Source organism: Diadema setosum, chromosome 14 (genome assembly GCF_964275005.1).
Source record: "Diadema setosum chromosome 14, eeDiaSeto1, whole genome shotgun sequence".
Lineage (NCBI taxonomy): Eukaryota > Metazoa > Echinodermata > Echinoidea > Diadematoida > Diadematidae > Diadema > Diadema setosum.
This window is the reverse complement of record NC_092698.1, coordinates 23,285,472-23,298,620: the sequence shown is the minus strand read 5'-3', so window position 1 is coordinate 23,298,620 and position 13,149 is coordinate 23,285,472.

Below are 13,149 nucleotides of genomic sequence, written 5' to 3'. Positions count from 1 at the left end.
AGAAACATCAAAAATTAATGATTTTTTAATGGATTGTCCGATATTCCTCAAACTTTGTTTGTTTGTTTGTTTGTTTATCATTTCCATCTGAGAGATGGCTGGATAACCCATATTCAGCTACGTTAAGCTGGTCTTCCGTGGGGTCCAGTTGGCCGGATGTGAGGTGGGACCACTTCACCGGGTTAAACTCTCACTGATGTGTTCTACTAATATTCCTCATTCACTCAATCCACATGTCTACGAAGGTGGACTTGTCCTTTAAGTAACACGTTGTGTAAAAATACTGTTGATTAAGATGAGTAGAATTTACTCAAGATCGTATTTCCAAGATACAAATGTGATAAATGACTTACATACTGAGCGTGTGTTTGGATGTATCATATAATATGACGCTGGTTGACTGATTTGCCTAACCATAATGATAACATAATGGTATAGCATTTACCAGTATCTCTATTGTATCTTATTGATGCAATAGAGATAAATATAGTAATACAATAAGAGATGATGATGAGTTAACCATAATGATATAACATTTATTTGTATCTCTATCGTATCTCTATTTGTAATTTCCTCTGTCTTTATTACATGTTATTATGTTCAATACATTGTTGTACTGATTTCGTGACATTATTCGTATACCCAAACATTTCTTTGTAATCCTCAATTTGTTGGAGATGAAATAAAACAACTTGAACTTGATTTGCTTAGTCAATAAAACACTGAGGACCGTAAGAATTAGGAGTCCATATACCCAAAGCAATATATGAATATTCATGAACTTCTTCCGTCGTCATTTTTATCGCAAATGATTGGTAATCAGTTACTTACGTGTTTGTTTGTGATCATTTAGAATGATTTCATATTTCTCACTTTGTCTGAATATTGATGGAATAGTAGATAGTTCGCTTTCCCGCAGGTTCATCATTCCGAAGGTTCGTTAATCAGAAAATGAAAGTTTGTTTATTCACATGGTGCGTACTGCGGACATAAAATAAAATTTGTTATTCCGAAGGTTTGTTAATCCGAATATGAAATAAGGTTCTTAAATCTTTCTTTTCAATTTTCGGATTAACAAACCTTATTTCATTTCCGAAACGAGGGACTTTCGGAAAAACGGAACAAATTGATGTTCGGATAAACTAACCCTTTTTAATTTTTGGATTATCAAACCTTCGGAATAATGAACATTAACCAATATTTTTCTCGTCAAAAGGATTCCTCTTTCTTTATTATAACAATTCTCTTGAATAATACCTTAAAGTTGTGGCTTTGCTTCCAATCATAGTATATATCCTCGTTAAAACTCTATTTGTACAAAGTATTAAATTTCATCAAAATTTTACTATCGCTTAGCATTATCATTGGCAATACGCAGTCAATATATATTTGATAGTTATATAAAGCGACTACACCCGAATTGTAAGATAGACTATCACATTGATTTGATCTGTCGTTAAAGCAAACAGATACGGGGAGGTCCAACAGAAATGATCATCTCAGATTAAGAACCATTTCATATTTTGATGAAGTTTTTTTGTAGTGATGTCAAAAAGAAAAGCACTTGATAAACACACACACAAATATTCCTCACATGAGCATGAACTGTTCTGGGTGTTGACATACACACGGATCTCTTCAAATTCTCATTTTCTGCTTAAAAGAAGTATGGGAAGGAAATGAATCGTAAATCCGCTCTAAAAAATGACAACATTGTGTCAAATTGCTGCATTGAAAGCTCAAACGTTGTTTTTCAGTTTATAATTTGTCATCTTTGACTACAAAACTATGACATTCTCATGTTAGATGCTTTGATTCGATTGCTATTGCCGTGTGCATTTCACAATGCGTTTTGATCGAGCACGCTTGGTACCTAAAAGCTTTTTGAATTATTAGAATTGACATTCATTGATCTGGCGCACTCTTCTGATGAAATATCCGGGAATCTCAGAGAAGTATAGTATAAGTCTGCTATCTATGGATGGAGACCAAGCGGGGGAAAGATGTGGGAGGAGGTGTCCCCTCCCACTTGAGGGAGCTTTTGCATCTTTATAATTGCAATTCAACATTCTGGTGCACACTTTTGGTGGACTAGGGTAGCCAAAATCTATGTACTGCATAGAGGGGAGGCTTAGATAGCGGGAGGGGGATGGAAGGGGTGTCCCCAACCCCTCCCATACGAGGGAGCTCATTTGCATTATAAGAACTGAAATGAAAATATCTCGTATACACATTTTGCTAATATAAAAGTGTACTAAGTCTATGGAAAAGGACCGAACGGGGGAGAGCGAGGGAGATCCTGCAGTTCATTGAAATTCAACAATCTTAATTGTTCACACATAATGGATGAAATATTTGGACAATTTTTATTTTTATTTTAAATAAAAAAATTATCCCATCTTGGGATGTATTAGGGCGGCAAAATGACATTGGCCCCAACTCCCGCCAATATTTTCGGGGGGGGGGGGGGGCAAATGCCCCCTGTCTTCGAGGATCGACACCCCTGCACACATTAGTTACGTTCAGACGACAAGCCTTAACCTCAGGGACCGTGAAGACGCACTCGTAGTTAGCTAACCTCGAGGTTAGCGCGATGTTAAGAGCCACGAGAAATCTTATGGTTAGCGCTCTAACCACGAGCCGCGGGGGTTAGTTCCCCATTCGTAGTTAAGCACCGTGTGGACACAAAAATCAACGCACTCAAAGGAGCAGGAATTTAATCTCGAGGTTTCGTAACTTCGAGGTTAAGATTCGTCGTGTGGACGCACGTCGAAGTTAGGGGGCAAGAGCTTAACCTCGAGTTTTCCTAACCTCGAGGTTAGGGCTTGTCGTCTGAACGTAACTATTATTATTTGAGTGAACTTGTATTTTAAGATGGTCACACCACCGAGACGGGTACAAGCTGATCCTCAACAAGCATCAATAATGATTCTCTATTATCTTCTTTTCGTGATGATATAATGTTAATAACAGCTTGTGGACCTGGGGAAGAATACAGAGCATGTGGCTTTCGGAATTTTGAACAGACTTGTCAGACGCGATTGGAAGGACCGCCATCACGCCCCGAATCGTGTGAACCGGGCTGTTATTGTAGGAGCGGGTACGTCCGCCATGCCAGCAGGTGCATTAGACGGGAGCAATGCTCAGGTAGATCAGCAATGTAGAACATGCCCTGTATGTATCTGGGTATGTATGTATGTATGTATGTATGTATGTATGTATATATGTTTGTAATATGCATGCATGTATGTATCTACATATATATAATAATAATAATAATAATAATTGATATGATTTATATAGCGCCAAATCCACTCTGCAGAGTGCTCTAGGCGCGGAAGGAAGAGAAAGTGAAGGAGATAAAGGACATACAAATATCAAGTACATGTAATAAGTAGTCAAATTGAGGCTTTAAACAAGTGAGTTTTTAGACTGCTTTTAAAGGAGTCTGATGAAGAACAATTTCTTATGGCTGAAGGTAAGTTATTCCATAAGGTGGGAGCAGCATGGCCAAAGGCACGTGTGCCCCATATTGTAGTGAATCTTGGAATTATCAGAGAACCGGAGTTGGATGAGCGTAAAGATCTAACAGGGATGTAATTATGGAGTAAGTCAATGTTATACTGAGGAGCAGTGCCCTGAATGCAATGAAAAGTCAAAAGTAAAATCTTAAAAATAATGCGATCTTTGACTGGTAACCAATGAAGTGATCTCAAAATAGGGGTGATGTGAGTGTGCTTCTTGGATAGTGTGATGATGCGTGCTGCCGCATTTTGAAGCCTCTGTAGCATGGAGAGCTGAGTTTGTGGTAAATTAAATAAGACAGAGTTCCAAAATCGAGCCTAGAAGATATCAAGGCATGGACTAATTTTTCGGTAGAAGAGCAGTTCAAATATTTTCTAATGAAGCCGATATTACGAAGTTGGTATCTTACCGATCTACAAATGCTAGAAACTTGATGAGACATAGTCATATTACAATCTAGCATTACACCCAGGTTGCGACAGGTTTGGGACACACTAATTGTTGGGACCGCTGAGTTGGTACCCAAAACAGTTAGAGTTCAACTCTATAGGACACATCAAGAAACCAGGCACACCAGTCATTTCGATGGCTCATGTCTCAATCCAGCGTTTTATTTCGGCTCGCAAGACTACATGACTATCACACACCAATGCTGATACCAAGACTGACTTTCCAGTCAACTTCCGAGGATAAACTCCTCAAGACTCACTCTTAATTTCTTACAACAGCAAGGCATCATTTATCACCTTCGTGTATTATACAATGAACTACTTTAAGAACAATGACTGCATTCTACAGTTAATGTGTCCGCCCATAAGACTTGCCTTATACCGACTTTCAAGTGGAGTCCCAATTTGCCTAACTCTGGGACCGTACCAATACATTATAATTATATATACTTAGTAATCGATGACGGGCCACCAAACATCGTCGGGAATGAGCAGGTGAATTGCGGTTGTCCCTCGGGAATGACGTACAATCGATGCGGCACGGCTTGTCCCGCGACTTGTGATAACCCCGACCCCCAGATATGCACCCGACAATGTGTCGCAGGCTGCTTCTGTGCAGCAGGAACAGTGTTGGAGCAGCCAGGCGGACAGAGATGTGTACCGCCGGAAGAATGTCCAAGCGGGCCAGGTAAGTCATATTGAAGAAAATGAAAGAAAGAGAGAGAGAGAGAGAGAGGGGGGGGGGGGAGACAGAGGGAATGGGGGACAGAGATACATACTGACAAAGAGTCAGAGACAGACAGACTGATACAGACATGCAGACATTACAAAAACTTTAAGCCTTCATAGCAAAAACATTCCAGGGACATATTTCTGGTAGATCGATGACTTATCCTCTTTTAACTAAGATATACAGATATATTTGCTTCATTTTTTTCAAATATCAAGACACCAAATTCACTATACACGTTCTAATCTGATGCCAGCAGAAGATTGTCCCTCGGGAATGACGTACAATCGATGCGGCACGGCTTGTCCCGCGACTTGTGATAACCCCGGCCCCCAGATATGCACCCGACAATGTGTTGCAGGATGTTTCTGTGCAGCGGGAACAGTGTTGGAGCAGCAAGGCGGACAGAGATGTGTACCGCTGGAAGAATGTCCAAGCGGGCCAGGTAGGTCATATTGAAGAAAATGAAAGAAAGAGAGAGAGAGAGAGAGAGAGAGAGAGAGGGGGGGGGGAGAGACAGAGGGAATGGGGGACAGTGATACATACAGACAAAGAGACAGAGACAAACAGACTGATACAGACATGCAGAGATTACAAAAACTTTAAGCCTTCATCGCAAAAACATTCCAGGGACATATTTCTGGTAGATCGATGCCTTATCCTCTTTTAACTAAGATATACAGATATATTTGCTTCATTTTTTTTTCAAATATCAAGACACCAAATTCACTATACACGTTCTAATCTGATGTCAGCAGAAGATTGTCCCTCGGGAATGACGTACAATCGATGCGGCACGGCTTGTCCCGCGACTTGTGATAACCCCGGCCCCCAGATATGCACCCGACAATGTGTCGCAGGCTGCTTCTGTGCAGCAGGAACAGTGTTGGAGCAGCCAGGCGGACAGAGATGTGTACCGCCGGAAGAATGTCCAAGCGGGCCAGGTAAGTCATATTGAAGAAAATGAAAGAAAGAGAGAGAGAGAGAGAGGGGGGGGGGGGAGAGACAGAGGGAATGGGGGACAGAGATACATACTGACAAAGAGTCAGAGACAGACAGACTGATACAGACATGCAGAGATTACAAAAACTTTAAGCCTTCATAGCAAAAACATTCCAGGGACATATTTCTGGTAGATCGATGCCTTATCCTCTTTTAACTAAGATATACAGATATATTTGCTTCATTTTTTTTTTCAAATATCAAGACACCAAACTCACTATACACGTTCTAATCTGATGTCAGCAGAAGATTGTCCCTCGGGAATGACGTACAATCGATGCGGCACGGCTTGTCCCGCGACTTGTGATAACCCCGGCCCCCAGATATGCACCCGACAATGTGTCGCAGGCTGCTTCTGTGCAGCAGGAACAGTGTTGGAGCAGCCAGGCGGACAGAGATGTGTACCGCCGGAAGAATGTCCAAGCGGGCCAGGTAAGTCATATTGAAGAAAATGAAAGAAAGAGAGAGAGAGAGAGAGAGAGGGGGGGGGGGGGGGAGACAGAGGGAATGGGGGACAGAGATACATACTGACAAAGAGTCAGAGACAGACAGACTGATACAGACATGCAGAGATTACAAAAACTTTAAGCCTTCATAGCAAAAACATTCCAGGGACATATTTCTGGTGGATCGATGACTTATCCTCTTTTAACTAAGATATACAGATATATTTGCTTCATTTTTTTTTTAAATATCAAGACACCAAATTCACTATACACGTTCTAATCTGATGCCAGCAGAAGATTGTCCCTCGGGAATGACGTACAATCGATGCGGCACGGCTTGTCCCGCGACTTGTGATAACCCCGGCCCCCAGATATGCACCCGACAATGTGTCGCAGGCTGCTTCTGTGCAGCGGGAACAGTGTTGGAGCAGCCAGGCGGACAGAGATGTGTACCGCTGGAAGAATGTCCAAGCGGGCCAGATAATAATGTTTAATAGATACTTTATTTTCTGCAAATCAATATCCCATACATAAATTACATAATCATGAATATGGGAAACATACAAAGTATATCGAAAAGATGGCCGGCCCGAGGAAAAGGTAGGGACGTATTAAATTCGTAACAATACAAATTCTGCTGCGAAGATAGCAGGGGAAAATAAACTCTGACGTGTGATGGTGGTGAATGTGCGTGCAGGTGCTTGAAAGTGCACAGGGGCAGATAGGCTGGAATTTAGAATAATAAAATTGGTTTGCTGGAAGAGTGAACGACATACGATGTTGCTATCGGGAGACCAACATGAGTCATATAGATTATTCGTTCTTAACTCGTATTTGAAGTATACTGCAGTAAAATATGCTTCTTTAAGTTTGCTTTGAATGAAAACAAGGAGGCACACTGTTTCAACTCCTCAGGAAGAGTGTTCCATGTATCCGGACCGTGATGTCTAATCGACTTTTGAGCAAGTAAAAGCTTTGGATTACTTACATGAAAATCATGGGAACGACGGGTAGGGTATGGGTGAATATGGTCATTGGTTACTAGGGCATTATGGAAAAGTGGTAATAAATTTCGAATGTGTTTATACATAAATATGGCAGTTAGGTATAAATGTATATCATGGGCCTTTGAGTTTTTAGGCGATAAAATATGGGATCAGTGTGAGCCAAAAAATTTGAATGTGTGCATATACGAAGAGCCTTTTTCTGGAGAAGAAAAATTGTGTTCAATTTGGTTTTGCTACAGTTGCCCCATACAATATTGCAGTACATTACATGTGGTAGAAATAAGGTGTTGTATAACATCATTAAAGTTTGATCATTAATTAAATATTTTATTCTCCTTAAAACACCAGTTGCTTTGGATATTGCTGTTATGATATTCTGGACATGAGTATTCAAAGTTAGATTGCTATCTAGGGTCACTCCTAGGAACTTGGCTGAATGTTTCTCAGCAATGTTTATATCATCAATAGAAATACTTTGAGGAAGTGTGGGTTGGGATTGAAGCGTATGAAAATGTATAAAACATGTTTTATCAATGTTCAATGAAAGCTTATTACTTCTAAACCATTTCGAAATGTTACTTAATTCGATATTTAATGTATCAACCAGTGTTACAATATCCTTGTGGGAATAAAAAACGTTGGTGTCATCTGCAAATAAGATGAAGTTTAAACGAGGAGAGGAATTGATAATATCATTAATATAAATCAAAAAAAAGTAGGGGCCCGAGGATAGATCCCTGAGGGACACCACATGACACGTTCAAATATGATGAGTGACTGGATTTAAATGCAACATATTGTTTTCGATGACTTAAATAACTTCTAAACCACGACAAAGTAATCCCTCTCACGCCATAATTATATAATTTTTCAAGTAAAATGTCATGATCAATAGTGTCGAATGCTTTACTAAGATCCATAAAGACTCCAATTATGTGCTCCTTTTTAATAAGCGCATCAATAATATCATCAACAGATTTGATTATAGCATAATCGGTAGAAAATCCTTTCCTAAAACCAAACTGATTCACATTTAATATTTCATTTTCAGTTATGAACGAGGAGAGACGCTTATAAACTACTTTTTCTAAAATTGTCGATGTTGCAGGTAACAATGAGATGGGTCTATAATCTTTCACCATTGATGGATCTTCTCTTTTAATGGGGATAACTTTGGCGATTTTGAAAGAGTCTGGAAACTTACCGTTAAGTAGGGATAAATATTATGGGTGAGAGGGGCTGCTAAGGGGTAAATTATTTCTTTCAAGAAATTCACCCTTAAGTTATCAGGCCCAAAGGATTTACTACATTCCAGAGATTGAACAATATCAATAATTTCCGATTCATTAATTGGAGTAAAAAAAGAAAAGAAAAAAAAGTCATATTAAAGAAAATGAAAGAAAGAGAGAGAGAGAGAGGGGGGGGGGGAGACAGAGGGAATGGGGGACAGAGATACATACTGACAAAGAGTCAGAGACAGACAGACTGATACAGACATGCAGAGATTACAAAAATTTTAAGCCTTCATCGCAAAAACATTCCAGGGACATATTTCTGGTAGATCGATGCCTTATCCTCTTTTAACTAAGATATACAGATATATTTGCTTCATTTTTTTCAAATATCAAGACACCAAATTCACTATACACGTTCTATTCTGATGCCAGCAGAAGATTGTCCCTCGGGAATGACGTACAATCGATGCGGCACGGCTTGTCCCGCGACTTGTGATAACCCCGGCCCCCAGATATGCACCCGACAATGTGTCGCAGGCTGCTTCTGTGCAGCGGGAACAGTGTTGGAGCAGCCAGGCGGACAGAGATGTGTACCGCCGGAAGAATGTCCAAGCGGGCCAGGTAGGTCATATTGAAGAAAATGAAAGAAAGAGAGAGAGAGAGAGAGAGAGGGGGGGGACAGAGGGACAGAGATACATACAGACAAAGAGACAGAGACAAACAGACTGATACAGACATGCAGAGATTACAAAAACTTTAAGCCTTCATCGCAAAAACATTCCAGGGACATATTTCTGGTAGATCGGTGCCTTATCCTCTTTTAACTAAGATATACAGATACATTTGCTTCATTTTTTTTTTCAAATATCAAGACACCAGATTCACTATACACGTTCTAATCTGATGCCAGCAGAAGATTGTCCCTCGGGAATGACGTACAATCGATGCGGCACGGCTTGTCCCGCGACTTGTGATAACCCCGGCTCCCAGATATGCACCCGACAATGTGTTGCAGGCTGTTTCTGTCCAGCGGGAACAGTGTTGGAGCAGCCAGGCGGACAGAGATGTGTACAGTTGGAAGAATGTCCAAGCGGGCCAGGTAAGTCATATTGAAGAAAATGAAAGAAAGAGAGAGAGAGAGAGAGAGAGAGAGAGGGGGGGGGGGGGAAGACCGAGGGAATGGGGGACAGAGATACATACGGACAATACCGTAGTTCATGCCATTGATAATCATTCTCATTTAGTTAGTATTTTCTTGGACTTCTCCAAGGCCTCCGACACCATCAATCATGACAATTTACTTTATAAATTATCGCATTATGGAGTACGTGGGAAGGCCTTGGAGTGGTTCAAGAATTATTTGTTCGATAGAAAACAATTTGTTACAATTAAAAACAATGATTCAGTTATCAGAGAAGTTAAATGTGGCGTCCCACAGGGAAGTCTTTTAGGGCCGTTATTGTTCATTATTTATATCAATGATTTTTGTCGTGTATCTGATGATCTCTCTTTTATTCATTCTGCAGATGATACAAACGTATTTTTTGCCCATAATGATATTGATTTTCTTGTTCACAAAATCAACATTGAATTGAATAAAGTGACAAATTGGGTCAGAGCTAATAAGTTATCACTTAATGCTAAAAAAACGAAATATATAATTTTCAGCAATACTGTTGATAGTTTAAACACAAATATAGTTTTAGATGATACTCATCTACAAAGAGTATCAAATATCAAATTCTTGGGGGTCATTGTAGATGATAAACTTTCCTGGAAATCACATGTTGATAATACTTGTAATATGATATCACGTGGTACAGGTGTTATTAATAGATTGAAATTTCATATTCCACAAAAAACACTACTTATGTTATATTCGTCGTTAATATTACCTCATTTGAATTATGGAGTTTTAGTTTGGGGCAACACGCATCGGAATTTACTTGAAAGAGTGTCCCTCTTGCAAAAGAAAGCCCTCCGCATTATCTGCCATTCCCCTGTACGTTCTCATACAAACACGTTGTTTGCCTCTAATGAGCTCTTAAAAATTAAAGATTTATTCTTGTATAATTTAGGCCAATTTGTGTACAAGTAATGTAACAATTTGCTTCCATCTATTTTTGAGTCCATGTTCCTAAAAAACCAATTATTTCATGAATATCCCACTAGGCGTTCCAATGAATTTCATTTACCCCTCTTACGCACGATCCTTGCTAAAAATACACTTATTTATATATTCAAATTCAAATTCAAATTCAAACTTTATTTTCACTTTTTCTTTCCAACAGAATGTACAAGAAACAATATTATGAGTTTGACATGGGAGTAACAAAATATACATAATGTTCATGTCTACATGATCAGTACAAAAAAGATACATACATTCTATATACATTCTGCGAAAAAAAAAAGTGGAGGTACCCACTCAAAAGACTAGGCTTGTATCATGTGGGTACCTCTGAGGGAAAGGGGGAAATAAGGGGGTGAAAAACTTACAACTACAAAGAGTGCGGGAAACTGGGGAAGTCGGGAATAGAGAGGAAAAAAAGCAAAAGTGTGAAAAGAGGGAACAAAAAACAGGGAAAAGAGGGAGAGAGAGAGAGAGAGGGAGAAACAGAAAAGACTAAATAATTTTGATGCAATCACCAAGGGCGAAAGCCCACAGAGACAATTAGCCAAGCGTCTTCGAAAGTGATACATTGTCGAGCTGCTTTCCAGCGGAAGAGATTGTAACTGTGGGGACGTCGAGAGCACGTATAGAATACTAGCACGCAGTATTATCTATGCCACAAGAGAATGCAGCCTATAGTGAAAGAAGAGAAGACAATGTCGTGCTTACGAAATACATTACAAAATTAAATTCATTCGGTTACATTATAAGACTTCAAAAGAAACATTTTCAATCTGTTTTTAAAAGAATTCAATGAAGGTGCATTTTTTATATCCATGGGAAGGGAGTTCCAGAATTTAGGACCTACATAAATAAAAGTCTGCTGAGCTAGCGAGGTTCTTAACAGAGGTAAATGAAATTCATTTGACTGTCTAGTTGGATATCTATGGTATGTCCGGTTACGCATAAACATAAAGTTAAAGATTAACGGGAGGCAATTATTATTATAAGTATACATAAATTGCCCCATTTGTAATAAAAAAAAATCTTTAATTTTCAGAATCTTATTATCAAAGAACAAAGGATCTGTATGAGAATATGGAACGGTATTACAAATAATGCGAAGAGCCTTCTTTTGTAACAGTAGAACCCTATCCAACAATAATTGATGCGTATTTCCCCATACCAAAATTCCATAATTCAAATAAGGTAATATCAGAGATGAATACAATGTAAACAAAGAATGATGAGGAATGAAAAAATTTACTCTATTAATAACACCTATATTACGAGAAATTTTTACAGACATTATCAATATGAAATTTCCAAGAGAGTTTATTGTCAACTGTAATGCCGAGAAACTTTATATGGGAAACATTTTCTAAGACAGCGTCACCAAAACAAATGTCCGCATTCAAATTATCTAAAGTGTTACTGAAAGCATATATTTTGTTTTTTTGGATATTCAAAGACAACTTATTTGCTCGTATCCACTCACATAAATTTTGTAATTCAGAATTAACTGTCTGCACAAGAGTATTTGGGTCTTCATGTGAGTAGAATACATTTGAATCGTCGGCAAAAAGTATGAACGATAACACATCGGACGAAGCATAAAAGTCATTAATGTAAACAATAAACAACAGCGGGCCCAATAAACTACCTTGTGGCACGCCACACTTCTCTCATATCAGACTTATGATTGTTCAGATTGTTCAGGAAAACATATTGTTTGCGATCAGTTAGATGTTTTAACAAATCAATGTTAAAATCACCGAATGTAAAAGAGTCTGAGTTTATAAATAAAGGGTTTGTAAGCAGCTCAGTGAGATATGATAAAAAGTCTTTGTTGTTGGAATTGGGAGGTCTGTAAATAATACCTATCACAATGTTTTTCTGACCAGGAACAGTAATCTCAATGAAAAGTGACTCAACAATGTCATTCATTTTGCTAAGCTCTTCATTGACAGTGCATTCAAAGCAGCGTAAAACATATAAAGCGACTCCACCACCAGAGCGATGAGTTCTATTGTTCGCAAAAATATTGTACCCTTCAAGCGCAAAAGACTGTTTTGGACATAAAGACAACCACGTTTCAGTGAGTCCTATCACTGAAAATAAAGATTTATTTGGATTATCTAACAATAACTGCAATTCTTCAAAATGCTTCTTTATACTTCTTATATTGAAATGTGCCAATATCGGCCCAAATTATTGGAACTCTCTGAATCATGATATAAAAAAAAAAAACGCCCCATCCATACATTCTTTCAAGAGGAGACTAAAGTCCTTTCTATTGCAGTCGTATGACTATGCAGGACACAGCTAGCCATTTGGCCTTCTTTCTCACATACAGACTTACTCACTTTTTCCTCTTTGAAGAATAAATTGTAATCTTTTGGATGTCTGCTGCCATCTACGCTTTCGCCAAAAGAGTCAAAGACATGAATGTCTGTCTTATTCCTGTTCTCGTAGATATGGAATAGGTTTCTTTTTTCTTCTTCTTCTTGAATCTTGTGATCCATGTCAGAGTTTCGCATATCGGCAGAAAACAAAATACAAACTAGTAAATGCGTATAACGTGAGCAGCCATTTAGGTTTATAACCTGCAGATTAGCTTAAGTCTCAACCAAGAAAAAAAC